Below are 16543 nucleotides of genomic sequence, written 5' to 3' on the forward strand. Positions count from 1 at the left end.
CTGGTTTCTAGACCAAATAAGAACATAAATGACATCTGGTGGAGTTGATTAGTAAACATTCCTTCAAATTCTCCTCACTTAATCGAAAGTACTTGGATATATGAACGAATATACATCAGTTAGCATTATTTAATCAGTAAAAGTTTGTTTACAAGTCATCACTGATTGCTTACTGAAATTAAAAAAAAACGGTTTTATCTGGAATCTGAGTGATAACAAGTTTCCTAAGATTTTAAGCATTTTGTACATCTTGCGATTAGCCGTGAAAATAATATCGTAACTGTCGTTTACCAACGATTTCCAATTTGCAACGGCCATCGGATTTCTCTGTGGCAATAAAGCTCTCAAATATCCTATCACTTTCTAGTAGGAAATATCACAGTGATTGACAGTGATTTCTTACATCTGAGAATATCCTCTATCTATACAAAAGCCACCATTCACCCATGTATTGTGTATTGTTTCCATATCTAGGCGGATGCATTTGCTACCAGTCTCTCACCCTTGAACGGCGACCATAAGTAAGTTTCAAATCTAATAGATTCCACACTATCAACCAAGCTTTAGCCCCTGTCCCATCACCGCAATTTTGCATCGCTGTGCCAATTTTACAAGTATTCTTAATGGAATTTGCTCTGATGAACCCATTTTACCTGCATCCCTACGCCCTGCATACTCCCGACAAACCGGTTTAGCAACAAAATTCCACCCCTCACTGTAAAAGCCCCGTGATGTCGGAAAACATTCTACTCTAATAGCTTCTATCTTCAAACTTTATAATTCCTGTTCCCCTATCCTTACTGACATGCAGAGGTTTAAATGTAATGTAAACCGACATCTGGCTTATCTTTTTATATAGTGTCCTTGTAAACATGGTCCAAAATAGTAGCCTTTTGCGTCCAAGTGACAACCTGCCATGTTTGGGTGAACAAGTGTAAAAAAATATTACGAGTAAGATAAACATCGAATAAGCACCGACCCCTACACATTCTCTAAATTTTGAAGCTCTTTCCCTTAATTTGTTAAATAGTACGTGTTTTATTTTAGAAAAACAAAATTGAAAGTGTAGTTTATGTTTTTTTTAACGGTCATAAGTCTGTGGTGAGGTAGTTTTATTTAATTTTAATACGTGTCCTCATTTTAAAAGCGTTTGATGTTCCACGCTGTAAAACAGGGTTGGGGGTCACATCTTGATCTCGCGGGAAACAAACGTTGGGTTATTCATAAGACTGGCTAAATCGCGAGCCGTGGTTTGTTTGAAGCTGTACAATAATGCGTGCCTTCACAGTCAGAAAAAAAGTCTCTTGTACTTTTATTAACAAGTAATGAGAATGATTTGAACAATGTTTATTCTCCAGTGACAATACTGACAGCAAGAAGGGCTTCCCGAGTGGCGGTGGTGTGTGTAAAATAGCCGAAATATAATGTGTCCGTTTTCTTGCCGTGGTCGCTTCTTCTTTGCGGTTGTCTGGTTATCTTTCTTTTTAGTGAGACGGATGATGTCAAACCATTCTTTCACGCTCTTTTTTTTGTTTGTTTTTCGTCTGAAAATGGCGGTCAGTCCCGGCTGACGAACTTCTTTTACGTAATTGTCGGCGCACCTCGATCTAAGATCGTTGCTTTGACCGATTTTCCCGACTTTCCTAGGCCTGGCTTCTATTTACGTCATCTTCGCAAGCCCAGATAACTGATGATCCTTTCCAGAATTACCGCTGCCATTTGCGCCTCCGGCATACGTCTGTAACACAAGTAAATAGGGGCAGTTGATGCTCGTATGAATACGTCATTGAAACAGTTAAGTCATGAGGTTTTCAAGTCATAACTCTGGGAAATGAATCGACCAACCAACTCAAAGAGCATAGCAATTTACATGAATACGTATTTGCTTCTAAAGGATAACTCCGGCAGATTTTAGTTGGCTTTTGTTTCAATAGTGATTCCCATTAGTATAATCATATCGTCAGTGAAGGCAAGGATTTTCTTCAAGTTCGGTGTCACTAAATATTTTTAACACTTTTAAGTAATCAGATTTTGTCATAATTCATAATTCTTAAGCTTCAAGTAATATCTTATACTAGCAGGAAGCATGAATATTCCACGGAATCAGAAACATATTTCGTTAGCAAATAGTCAGCATTTATTAAAGCCCGGAGGCAACTCGAGGATAAGGGCTAAAGAGTGTACAGTAATCAATGGGAAAATATAATAATCGTTAGTAGTGGGAATTGAGTAAATTGGATTACTTAAGGGAACGGTTCATCAAGAATTTGTTTACGTTAGACTTGAAGACAACCATATTGTAGTCAGTTGGAAAGCAGGGAAACGGATAAGTTCCACAGGCGTGCAGTTCCAAGAAAAAAATTTATTTTCATGGAATCTACGTTTATGTTTAAGCACAGATAAAGAGTGGGGGAAATTATTAATAATGGCTTCAGATAGATGAGTGCTTTTCTTGTGGAAGCCAGGCTAGCGGGGACCATTGATTGGTGCTCAGTCGAACACTTGCCATGAAAATAACGATAAAGCAGAGACAGACAAGCACCGTAATTTCTATGGGAAAGAGGTTGCATAGAATAGAAAAGGGTATTACCCACTAAGCTACGAAGTCTCGTTGAAACTTTATCAAGATAGGATAAGCTGCTTCTACGAACTGCTGCTCAGATGTGGCAATACAACTCTATACTTGGACGTACCTGGCTCTTCTAAAGGTAGAAAATTTCATCAACCGTGAGCTATCTACTGGAGCGATAGAATGATCCCACCATTTTTCCAGCGATCTTAGCAATGTTTCTATCTCAGTTTAGGTGTGAATGTCATACCTAGAAATTTGTTAAAACATGGAGCCTCCCCAAGAAGAGAGCTATTCATTACAATTGCTGCCAGACAAGGATCCTGAGCGATGATGATGTAAAGATAGAAGCTTAGTTTTAGATGAACTAAAATTAATCAGTCACCTTTTTCCCCATCGCACCACGGGATCAAGATCAGAGGATAGAGAATCAGAGAGAACTTGATCGTTTACGGCCTTTGAAGTGTTACCATAAATGGTAGTGTCGTTAGCATAAATGTCTACGAACGATTTTAGGATGTGATTAGGAAGATCATTAATGTAGATCAGGACGAGAGTTGGGTCCAGGATGGGTCCGTGAGAGACTCCAGAATTAATACTGCGAGCTTCTGATTTCTGCCCTTTAACCACTACTCTTATGAACCTATTAGAGAGAAATTATTTAATACTTGAAAAGACATTTCCAGCTAAACCGTAGCTGGAGATTTTGTTAAGTAGACCTTTATGCCATATTCTATCAAAGCCTTAGATATCTCAAGAACAATTGCCCTAGAAGGAAGCCTCTGTTGAGAGATTCGCTAATCCTATGAGATATAACCGTTAAAACATCAGCTGTAGATCTAGCAGAACGGAAACCATATTGCATATTACCTAGAAGGTAATTTTTGCTGAGGTGTGTGACTACTTCTCTTTAACACAGATTTCAGCCACTTACTCATGGCGCACATGGGGACTGATTGGTCTGCATTGAAAGGGAGATGACTGATCACCTGAATTCTTAAATACTGGACAATGAGATGAGGTTTTCCAGGGATTTGGGAAGCAATTCTCCTTAAGACAACACTGAAGCAGTTTTGTAAGTATGGGAGCTAATTCTGGTTGAAACATTTTGAGCACTATAAGACGAATGCCGTCAAGGCCAGTTGCTTTACTGGAATCGAGGTTTTCGATTGGCTTAGCAGCATCATGCACAGATATCGCAGTGCGTGTTTCCAGACACAGAATAAAATACGGAGGGTTGGTGGTATACATTAAATTTAGCTGCTAAGTTTTGTGGCAAAGAGTTTGGCTTTGTTCGATGCTGACAAAATTAAATCTTTTATTCAGGACCTTGTTTGTTATTTGCCAAAATTGGTGGGAAGTAAACCGCTGCTTAGCTACTTTAGACTTGACAGAATGAGCATACAACTCTCTCTCGCGTTCTTTATTGCTCTTTTACAGTGGTTGCTGGCAGTCCTGAAGGCGGCTTTAGTCTAATTTTTACATTCAAAGCAATGGAAATGAAGTGAATTATGTGCGAAATGGCAGCAGCATCTTCTGGAGCGAACCACGTCTGGCCATTAGGTTTTTGCTGGAATTTTTGGAGGGTATGAAGCAGTCTATACCTACAATTAACCATTCCGTCCGGTCTGATACTATAGAGGCCACATTCTTTTTAAACATGGAACACAGACGTAGATCTGATATAAATGTACGAAAGCTATCCCAGTCAATCATAGAGTATCGGTATACTATGCGATGGAGGAGAGGTACGTAGGAGGACTTATTAAATGCTGTTTTATATTAACTGAGACAACCTGTTGGTCAGAAGATCCCAGTGGAGACAGAGCGGAAGATGAATATAACTCAGAGCAAGTTGTGCGAAAAAGGTCTTGGAGATTTGCATACTGACCATCAGTGTCGGGCACACAGGTGGGTTCGTGAACAATATGAGTTAGGTTATAAGCAATGGAGAAATCATAATACCTTCCTCATCATCTATCTTGTTTGAGTGGGCTTAACATTTCACATTGTGAACAGTGAAGTCTTCACAGACGTGAATGTTAGTGTCGACTTATTAACATCTGACGTCTTATGACAGGAAATTACCATTATTTTCATTTTTTTGTTTACTATTATCTTATAAATGTTAATATTTAAATCTCCAGTTTTCTGTAAATTATCACTTCGGCTTTCTTTCGGTGTGTTGAGGTGGAGATCATTTTTTTTCGTTTTTAATTAAGACTATTTTTAATTGAATATGCTGTGATGTGAGCTTATGAAGACTTGAATCCGTAAATAAACACCAATTTAAGGCATGTTGCATAATGAAATCTGTGTAAGACACAGAGCAACCGTAGTTACCGTAATCATTATAGATTCAGTTGGAGATACTTATGTAGAATTAGGACTGTAATATGGTCGTAGTTTTCATGGTATTTTACGTAAAGCGTCGGAAAATGCCGAAACGATAAACCAGTGAAATCTTAACAGCAAACGTTATTAAAGAAAACATTTACAATTGATTTACTTTGAGTTGAGCAAAAAAAAAAAAAAAAAATGAAAAATAAATAAATAATTTGGAAAAATAAAAAAATTGTTTGCTATCAGTTATTTGTATTAAAAATAGTTTTTAATGAAACTTACCTTACAATAAGTGTTTTTCTTGATTTAAATTTTAATTATATTAAAGTTTTGTTAAACTTGCGCAATAATACCTCATTGTATTTTTTCCGTAACAACAAAAATTTGTATTTATTTTTCGATTAATTTCATTGAATTATTTTCATAATAACTGAAATAATACATTTTCTATTATAAAAAAAATGGCCAGCTTTTGCGCAAGCATATATATATATATATATATATATATATATATATATATATATATATATATATATAATATAATCTCACAAGTCTTTCGTTTCGCACTTTCTGGCGTTTTACGTAAACTACTCCATGCATAGACAATAGCACGATCCTTTTATTATTTACTAGCGGGGGTACCCGGCGTTGTCCGGGTGTTTGTAGGTGTGTGTATGGGGGTTGTAAGTAATAACCCTCGTTAAATATTATAAAAAAAACGATGTTAAAAAAATCGGAAAAACCAAAACAAAAAACAACAAAAAAAAACAGCGAAAAGCAGAAAAATGGCATAAATAACCCTGTCGGATCGAACCTGCAATCTTAAGATAACAACGATGTGTGTGTGTGGTGGTGGTGGGAGGGGGTAAATTAAAGAATAAGTGAAGTAATAACCCTGTTTAAATTAAAAGAAAAAAACGTTGCCTGGGTGTTTAGAGGTGTAAAAGAAAAAAAGTTTTGGTCGGGAGGTAGGATTGAACCAGAGCCTTCGAGACTAAGGCGGAAAAACAAACACCCCGACACGTTACGCCTACGCCAAACAGACTAACAACTGAGAACTGACAAAATGAAACGTTTAAAAAACGAACAAGTTAAACTAACATCAACGTTTTCTTGGTCAAACATGACGTCATCACTCTGGCCAGCAAAAATGCCTGGGCAGTCTAATCATCATATCCCAGTAGGAGCGTCTCAGCGATTAAAAATAAACTAACTTAATCTCTAAGGAGGAAGTTAAAGTCTTAAATAATAGAGCTCGTAGAGTTGACATAGTATTAAAGTCGTACCTCAGCTATCAGTGAAAAAACATTTCAACGAAGGTTTTTTATATTCTGTTGACTTTTATGTCGATGAAGTAAGGTTAATCTCAACAACACCAAGAAGGACACATCGTCCGGAGTGACACAATGTAAATTTCTATTTCATAAGCAGCTTTTGAAAAAAACTATCGCGGTTTTTACGTGCCATTAACTTGATATGATTTCACTTAGTGGCGGCTTTTTTGGGAACACAATATCGGTGCTTATCAAAATATTTCGTGTTGTTTAAAATATATTGGCGAACGTATTGAAAGTTTTATTTGTGTTAATTCAGGCTTAGCCAGATGAATCTGTCTTCATTGTAAGATTTTTTTATGACTTCCCCAGATGACAACTGATACGAAATATATGGGATAAAAAGAAATATTGCGTGGGAAGCCGATTATTATTTTATATATATACTAGCAGAAAGCCGCAGCGAAGTCTTTCCAGTAGCTATTTACTTATATATATATATATATATATATATATATATATATATATATATATATATATATATATATTTAAAAAAAAAAAATTTAAATTACATTTTCACCCCAAACAAGGCAAATTGCCACTTTGGTGTAGGGCGCTACTATCAGGGGCAACAACTACTGGGGTACTATGTAGGGAGTTGGGCAGCAAGATGTCGGTTCACGTTACACTTGAACTTCTGCACGTCAGTACTGTTGGGGAAGCAGGGACCTGGAATGGAATTCCAGAAACACTAACGTGTTTAATATATGGTTTAGTTTTAGTCATTTATAACTACTTTAAAGCTTCATCGCTTACTCATTTTTCGACTAAATTTTAAACAATTATTACAGATTATAGATCACCTTCTCAGCTATATTGCAATAAAAATTGTCATTTTTCGTGGAGTAAAAGAAAAGTTATCTTGAATTTTCTGGTGTACAAAATCGTAAAAAACGTAAGGAAGTGAGCGACGTTTTTTATGACTGATTTCCATAGTAACCACGTCGCTGCAGCGACTACTTTTGCTACCAATTAACCGCTCTTCGCAACAAGAGAAGTACCAAGTGAAACAGAGAGAATTATAGCATAGAAGGGAGGTAATTAGGGGGATTTTATTGAAAGCAGAGGAGTGTCGTATATTGTTATTACATATGTGCATATTATGTTTATGGGGGCAAAAAATAAGACTGAAATTAAACAAAGAACAAATGAATTTACCGGAAGCCTGGAAAAATCATGGATTACAATAGAAAAATGCGAACATGGAAAGTAATATGGTTAAGCTTAAACATGGAAAAATAAAGGACTAGTTGTTAAAACCGGAAAAGAAAATGACAACATATTATAGAAAAAATACAAGTTTATAGCTTAAAATATTGCAGCATTAAGAATTGATTATATAATGTTAAACTGAAAGTAAAAAAAAACCTTAATGCTGCAATATTTTAAGTTATAAATTTATTATATTTTTTTACTAGAATGTCTTGTCTTTTTCTTTTCCAGTTTTTACAACTAGTCCTTTATTTTGCTCGACATTCTTTCATAAACTTATAGGTCAGGTGGATCATTTATCTTAAATCTTATAAGTAACACCTCATAAATCTGCATTGGCCATGATAACTTGGTAAGTAACCATAAATGCAGCATAAGACGTCATATGTACGAGGTGCCTTCAACAGGATTCGAGACTTTTTCATATGAGCACTTTTATTGATAGTATAAACATGAAACTCTAGTTCCCTTTGAAGTAATCTCCTCCAGCTGCAATGCACTTGTTGTACCGCCCCAACAACTTCTGCAAGGCCCCATTGAAGTCTTCTTGCCTGAGCGTGTCAATGATCCTCGACACAGCCTCTTTCATCTCCCCAATTGTCTCATAATGACAGTCTTTTAGGTTTTCCTTACGCTTAAAAAATAACTAAAAGTCGCAGGGATCAAGTTGTGAAGAATAGCGAGGTTAATGAATTCTCTTGATTCCCATCTTGGTCAAATAGTTTGATCTTCTATGAGCACCAGTTGGGACAAACTTTGCGCAAATCTTCTGTATCGTCAGTTCCTTGCGAATAATTGTGTATACAGTTTCCACACTGATATCACACCGTGCACTTATTGTCTCTATAGACACACGGTGGTCCTTATCCATGAAATGTTTACTTTGGCCAATCAACTCTGGAGCTCTTACTCCTTTACTCCTCCTAAAACCTCTCATAATCCCTCACATACTCTCTGCCTTCTCTTGAATCTTTTACGCTAATTAATAACTATAAGATGGTCCGAAAGTACTCTGAAGCATTCCACACGTTTCTATGGCATTTTCCCAAGTTTAAAACAACATTTTATTGTATATTTTTCTTCTAAAGTGTTATCACGTCCCAATTGCATTTTTAAAAATTCACGAGCTTTCGAAGGGAAATCTTGTTTCTTTGCCAGTTCTTTAGTTACGAGAGACATTTCAAAATTATGTCTCCTATTTTTTAGTCCGCTTGAATAGATCGGTGGCGATTGCAAACCTTTATGATAACTGAACTTATGCATTCATGACCTGAAAGTTTCAGCTCTCTGTTGTAGGTTTTGGCGGTCTGAGACTCGATCAAGTCGGCGATCCCTATATTGGACGGGCATCGTGAATTTCTGACAAAAATGCATAGTGCAACAATGGTAACTATGTAGACAATAAATTCTGGAGTATAAAAGGACGCTTATTTAATGGTATCACTCCTGTTTCCGTAGGAAATTCATGGTGAAATTAATAATACTCGTCCGGTCCCTAAATCAAAACAAAACTGTATAACTTGACTTGCATTGAATTAACTCCTCTACTCTTTTAAATTTTTTCTATGCATATTTTTTCAATCATTTAATAGGGTGAAAGGGAAATAATTCAATGCAACTCAAGTTGCATTCTTTTGTTTTGTTTCGGCGCCACGACTCGTAAAATTAAGTTCACGGTGAATGAATACATATACGTTTAATTTGTTGTTAGCAAAAGAAATATTCTAATAACATTTATAGGGGAGAAAACAAAAAAGAAAATGATAATTATATCTTTATATAAGATAATTTTCGCATAAATTTTATACACATAGTTTTTTTGTAAGTCGTATGGACTTGACATTTTAATGTCGATATCCTTACTGGCGAATCAGATTTGAAGAAAATTATTATATTTTTCTTTTACTAATATTTCACAAATAATATTAACTTATGTTTATATGAGTAAATTTCTGCTTTTATTAAAACATAAATAAGGAAATTTTAAAATATTGTCACGATTAATTAAAATATGACGCCATATATGTATTCAGTCTCCCCGTGTCATCTAAATTAAAAATAGGATTTATCTTTAGAAGTTTTAAATATATCCTCCATTTTATATCAATACGTATAAGTAAGACATGACTTTAAAAGTTTCCAATTTTATTTTACCGTCATTTATCCTTTTCAATCCCAGGGAAAAATAAAAAATAAAAAAAGTATTTTTCCAAAAAACTTATATATGCCTCCGAAAATCTGTTTGGCGAATCTCTACCATTCAATGAAACACGTGTAAGAAGCAGCATATCAGCAATAAAACAAAATGAATGTAAAATAAATACATATGTTGAATGTTTACTATAGATATATAATGCTCTCAATGTGTAAAATCCATTATTATTGAGCTTGTACGATATGCGATCGGAAGGGTAACCAATCCATAATCATGATCTATGAATTTATGGGACCGAGGTTGTGTGGCTTTTATTTAAGTCGGGAGTCACCAACTGTAGGAGTATATTTACGTGACCATTAAAGGTCAATTTAACGTGATCGCCGATTAACAGATAGAACTCACCAACCCACATCCTTACATAAAGAAATAAAAATGAAATCCGGGCAATAACAGCACTCGACAAAGTACACGAAATCGCTGAATTAATATAAAATAAACTATATTTATTTACGTGTTAAGAATATTTAAAAAAATTTTTTTTATTACATTTTCACCCCAAACAAGGCAAATTGTCACTTTGGTGTAGGGGGCTACTATCAGAGGCAACAACTACTGGGGTACTATGTAGGGATTTGGGTAGCAAGATGTCGGTTCACGTTACACTTGAACTTCTGCACGTCAGTACTGTTGGGGAACCACGGACCTGGAATGGAATTCCAGAGTCTAGCGGTTCTGGGAAAGAAACTATTGGAGTAAAAAGATATTTTACATCTAGGGATCACTACAGTGTGGGGGTGGGATTTAGCAGCCTGTCGGGTTTGTCGAGGGTGCTCACGTCGTGGGGGCACAAGTGATTGCAGTTCGTCAGAGCATTCATCACTAAAATACTTGTAGAAAAGGCAGAGGGATGCAACATTTCGTCGATGGGACAGAGGCTGAAGCTTAGATGCTAGTTCAGCGCCTATCAGATTGGCGACTCTTTTTTGAACCTTGTCAAGGAGCGAGAGACTAGTAACAGATGCACCAGCCCAGATGTGGCAGCAATACTCCATACATGGGCGAATGGTGGCCTTATAAACGTACAGGATACTTTCGAGTGTTATTAGTTTTCTAGCACAGTAGAGAGAGCCCACCTTCCTTGCAGCCGCCCTGGCAATGCCTTCAATGTAATTGTTCCAGCTCATGTTTCCTGTGAACGTTAGGCCAAGGAGTTTGAAAGATGTACTCTTAGATAAAGAGTCGTTGGCCATTGCTATAGGTGGTAGAGAGGGTTTCTTGTGATTATTGAATGAAAGTAGTTTAGTCTTGGCAGCATTGAACGCGACCGACCACTTTTGTCCCCATTCCACCACAGATTGGATGTCTTCCTCTAGTGTTTCTGCCATTTCTTTAGAAATGTGTTCCTTCGTCTTCCTGTCGTGCCTGCCATAGAGTGTAGTGTCATCAGCATATATACCCATCTCAGAGGCAATTTTGTCGGGGATGTCATTTATAAATATCAGGAACAATAGAGGTCCAAGGATAGAACCCTGGGCACCCCCGCATTTATATCATATTGTTTAGATGTACAACCGTCGAGGACAACCTGGATTTTTCTCTTATCTAAGAAGGATTTAATTATGTTAAGTGTTCTACCAGTGATACCGTATGATCTAATTTTCCTGAGGAGACCTTCATGCCATACCCTGTCAAAAGCCTTAGATATATCTAGAGCTACCGCTCTTCCCTACCCCGCTTTGTCCAGTGAATGGTATATACGTTCAGAAATTACAGTTAGGATGTCTGCAGTGGACCGGACTTGTCTAAATCCATATTGTTTGTCAGTCAGAAGTTTAGCATCTGTAAGGTGATGGACTAGAGCATGGTTAATAAAGGTCTCAAATACTTTGGCAAAAGTGAGAGGAAGCTAATGGGGCGATAATTTGATGGGTCAGTCCTTTCGCCAGAATTCTTGAATACTGGTACAACAGAAGCAGTTTTCCAACAGCCCGGAAAGCAAGCTTTATTAAGGCATTTGTTGTAGAGTTTGGAGAGAACTGGAGCTACTTCGGTTGAGCGCATTTTAATAGCACAGCTGGGATAAGATCGGGTTCACATGCTTTTGAAGTGTCAAGGTTTTTTATGATAGCATGCACCTGAGAAGGGGTGATTTTCAGATCGTCTAGCGTGGCATCTGTCCGCATAGGAAATTGAGGTAGGGGGTGGTTGGAAGGGTCCAGTGTGGAGTTTGAGGCAAAACGACTGGCAAGCATGTTAGCCTTGTCGGTTGCTGAGGAGACAACCTCGTGATTGTTGGTTAGTGGGGGAATTATTGATTGCCCATTATTTACTACACTGTTGTAGATTTTCCAGAAGTCTCAAGTTCCTAGTTTTTGTGCTTCGATACGCTTTTTAGTGGTTTCCGTAAATTCTCTCTTAGCTGTCGCTATTTCTTTCTTAACGTTATTTCTAGCTTCTATATACTTCAGTCTGTTTGAACTGGACTTATGTCGGTTAAACCTACGGTATGCATGCTGCTTTTGAGCAATGGAAGTTACGCACGTCGACGTAAACTATTGGGGAGAGTGGGGCTTACTATAAAATTTACGCATGGAAACATGCGCTTCGATTGCAGTTTTGAACCAGTCAGTGGTCTCGTTTGCACACTGTTCAGCAGGGAGAGAAAAATATTTCTCCATGGGGCATCTCTGATTAGTTCCCTGATGGCTTCCCAGTCAGCCTTTTTATAATATCACCTTGTTTTGAGCACTGGCTCTTCAGTTTTTGGCTCTAGAGTTTAGGGCGATTTCAACCATTATCACTGCATGATCAGCGTTCCCGAGTGGGCTGCGGGCCTTCGTTATGGGAACTGTGGTCAAAAACAGATCTAGAAGTGATGCGTCTTGTTCTTCCTGGTCAGGGAAACGAGTTGGAAACGTAACAATTTGTGATAGGGAGTTAGATATAGTGAAGCTATGAGTTTTGCTGCCCGCTGCATCTGTGTACGTAGAGAATCCAAGCCAGTTTTTGTGGTGAACATTAAAGTCACCAAATACATGTATTTGTGCGCTGATGTCGAGGGACAGTGCCGTGTCTATGCTGTCAGAGCCTTTGTTCATTATGGTGCAGTCCTGAGTCGAGGGAGAGCGGTAGAGAAAATAAAAGTAGCTAATATTATGTTGCATGTTTATTCTAAAGCACATAAAGGCTTGATCGTCCGTTTCTAGGTTTGTTTCTCCAGTCAGGGGGAGGGTGTTACGAATGTAGACTCCAAGTCCGTGCATGTGTCTGTCAGAATCCTTACGGCAGAGTGGGAGATATCCAGGCATGTTAAAGTGGTTAGAGGGGATGGAGGAGTGTAGGTTAGTCTCACTTAGTGCTAAGATATCCGGGGTATTTGTTAAGAGAAATGCTTCAACATCAGCTAAATTAGTTCTAAGCCCACGGATATTTGTAAATGCAAGCCTCAAGGGAGGAGGCAAGTTGAATTTGTTTGTACCCAAGCCTGGTTTAAGCTTATTTTTAGATTGTACTGTCGTCATTTTTTTTTTTTAAAGAGTTTCGGTTTAGGTAAGGTGGAGCTAAACAAGAGATTATGCAGAGCATCAGACATGCATCACAAGTAGACCATCAGCTGACCGTTCTCTAATTAGGATTTTGGCCTCAGGAAAGCCCACCGGGGATGAGTGCAGGATCCCTTTCCATGCACGTCATGGCACTACAAACAACCGTATATTATTCAACTGTTGATGGAGCAGCCGCTCTAAGCGGTACCAAAGCGTTATGGCCCCTGTACTACCAGTCGGGAACAGCAGCCAGGAACTGTCAATCCGGTACCCTCAACCCATTAGAAGAAGGTCAACCCAATCTAATTGCTCAGGCATATATCATACTCAAGCACTCCCAAATGTCCAGTTTTAGGGGTGGGGTGTGCTGGGAATCGGGAAAAACGGCCAGGAAACAAGATCTACCGCTGGGTGTTTCTGTCGAATCACTGAGATAGTGTCTCTGCGCTTGACTAATAGGCAAAGAAGGACTATGGAAGCCGGGCGATAGACAGAACCTATCTACTCCTTAAACAGTTTAGGTTTGCAAACCGGTGAATTTGTTTGAGTCATCAGCTCTATGAAGGTTATCATCCAAGACTGAAAAGGCCTCCCTCCCCTTTGGTTTTGTTTCAGAGTTTTCCTTCTCCTAGACGGATGATCTGGGAAGACCTACTGGGCCCGTCAGCACTGAGAGTGTTTTCTCCGCGCCTAGGTTCTAATCCAGGTATTTCTGCGACCCCGCGTGGTTAGTTAGTGTTACTGGGTTAGTTTGTGGGGGTTATATCTCTGCTGATTAGTTACACTCCGCAAAGTGATTTAGGGACATTGCTATTTAATTGTTAATGGATAAAGGGGGCGAGTGGAGTTCATGCAGTGTAAGCATCTATGATTGTAAAAGGCTTGTTAGGGAGGAGATGATGTGGTTTGAGTCTTACCCTTTTTATTTATTTTATTTATGTTAGCTTAGGTCTAGGATAATGTTACAGTATGAGTATGTATTAAGAATTGAGCTACGAGTTGTGCCCAGACTATTTTAGATGATAGGAGGGTAAAGATGTAAGTGCAATATAGTATGGATAAAACAGCAAGTTTTGAGTCATGCGTAATTAGGTGAATAGATATATGGGCAGGTTTTCAGTAGGTGCGAATAGAGTTGAAGTTGTAGGTATTTTCAAGTAATAGTCATGGGACATTTTGCATAACAAGGAGTGTAAGTTCAATTTCGTATTAATCGTTGCAAAACTCTCGAGGAAACAGTTATGTAATGCAGATCGCTTTGCTTCTGAGTACTTTGGCTGTTAAATACCTCCCTCTGAGTGCTTAGGCTGTTAAATCCCTTACTGGATAGGAATGAGCTGTAATGCATGCCTTAGAGGTAGAAATGTATAGATGTTTAGTGATGGCTATTAAAACAGTTTGCATGTGAGGGTTAGGGGCTGGAAGTTAGCGATTCCACTACAAATGCGGTGCAATGTGGGAGTTTAGTGGCGGATAGGTGGGAAGTAGTAGATTGTTAGCGCTCAAGAGAAAAGAGGTTATTTATTTACAGATATATTTCCATTAGGATTTTTTAGTTACAGGTAAGGTTTTGTTTGAAGAAAGGAGGGGAACATTTTTTTTTGCATGCAGGTAAGACAAACGCAATCGTCTTGGAGGTAAAATGTATATTAAGATTTCGTAGCTAGCCATTAATTTTTTTCCCCCAGTTATAGGAACAACTAGTTCATTGGGATTCGGAATTGTAGTCATTAAGGTCAGGCACAGAGTGTTGCATCTACTCAGAAAATTAGCCCTAGTATCACAGCTAAGATTATGTATATTGCAGTTACAAATATAGTGATAGTTAAATTATAAGCCAAGTTCAGTGGTTTGGTATGGATATCATGGAGGACATTTTAATACAAGCAAGCGTACGGTGATTGCAGATATTAAGTATACTACTTAAATAAAGTTCTTCTGTCTTCTATAGTAGAAAAAAAGAGATAAATCCTCGCTCCTGTTCGGTATTCTAGCCTAGGCTATTCGTTTTTCGAGTCGAGTTCTAACTACAAACGGCTCGCATGGAAGTAAAAAGTTAAAGACAATTTATACGCATATGTAATTAAAATACATTAAATAAATAAATTTAAAGAGAAGGTATAAACAGTTGGTAAAAAGATTAAAAATTTTTTTAAAAAAATAGAAAAATAGAAAACGGCTCGCATGGAAGCAAAGAGTTAAAGACAATATATGCGCATATAGTTAAAATACATTAAATAAATAAAGTTTAAAAAACCAGTCAAATTCACTGATTAGCCGGAGTTTTACAGATTTTTAATGCAGGAAGCTGGTGCCCATAAAAAACTTCTCGAGAGGTTGGCCCCTAAACAGTGCATATTCTCTCCTGATGACACGACGTTATCTAGAAACCGAAATATAATACCTCAAAATTAAAAACAGCCAACAACTAATTTACGAATGTACAAAGAACCGAAGGGATATACGTTTTTAGTTGAAAAGCATCACTTATCAAGGCCCGAAATCGTTCAAACATAAGTGTCTTCTTGTATTGAATGTTCATAATGAAGAATTTATAAAGTGAGAACTTTGTGAGATTAGCATGAGGCTTGAAATTACTGATGTTATTATTATAAGAGTGCTGCACGAGGGCTTAAAATCCATGTGGTTACTTTTAAGGGAGACGGTTCATAAATCATATAAGTGAATACATGTGTGTGCGCGTGTGTGTGTGTGTGTGTTCGTATCTTAGAAACAGCACCTGTTTACAATGCCTCCCCACGGGACAGAGTTAGACACCAGGGTCGTTTTTTAACATGGAGAAAAGGTACAAAAATAAAAAAAATTGTCTCGGTCGTGAAGGATTGATCCTCCATGGAAAGAGAACAAGAAATCGAAGTGCAGCATTTGAAGAACAGATACTACACTTTGATCTAGGCCAAAAGGCTAATCGAAATAAACTTGTTTAAAAGGAGATTTAAATCCTCGCTAAATGTGGTAAATTTCAACGCTGGGTATTAAAGGCCCCTATTTACAATGCCTCCACACGGGACAATTAGACAGCAGGGTCGTTTTTTAACGTGGAGAAAGGAACAAAAATAAAAATTGTCTCAGTCGTGAAGGATTTCTCCTCCACTGACAGAGAACAAGAAATTAAAGTGTAGATCTGAAGAACAGATGGTATTTATTTGCTCCTCCACTGAGCAAATTAGGCACAAGGCCGTTTTTAATGTGAGGTAAAAACCAGCTCCCCTAAAAGTAGGCAAAAAGGGGGCACTCTGGTTACCAAAAATAATAATTGTCCCAGTATAGAGGATTTCCCCTCCATTGACTGGTACAAATTATCTTAAGTGCAGTATCTGCCGGAACAGATACTACACTTTGATCTTGACTCCAATGCCTA

Source organism: Euprymna scolopes, chromosome 18 (assembly GCF_053919585.1).
Source record: "Euprymna scolopes isolate OS-2025 chromosome 18, ASM5391958v1, whole genome shotgun sequence".
Classification (NCBI taxonomy): domain Eukaryota; kingdom Metazoa; phylum Mollusca; class Cephalopoda; order Sepiida; family Sepiolidae; genus Euprymna; species Euprymna scolopes.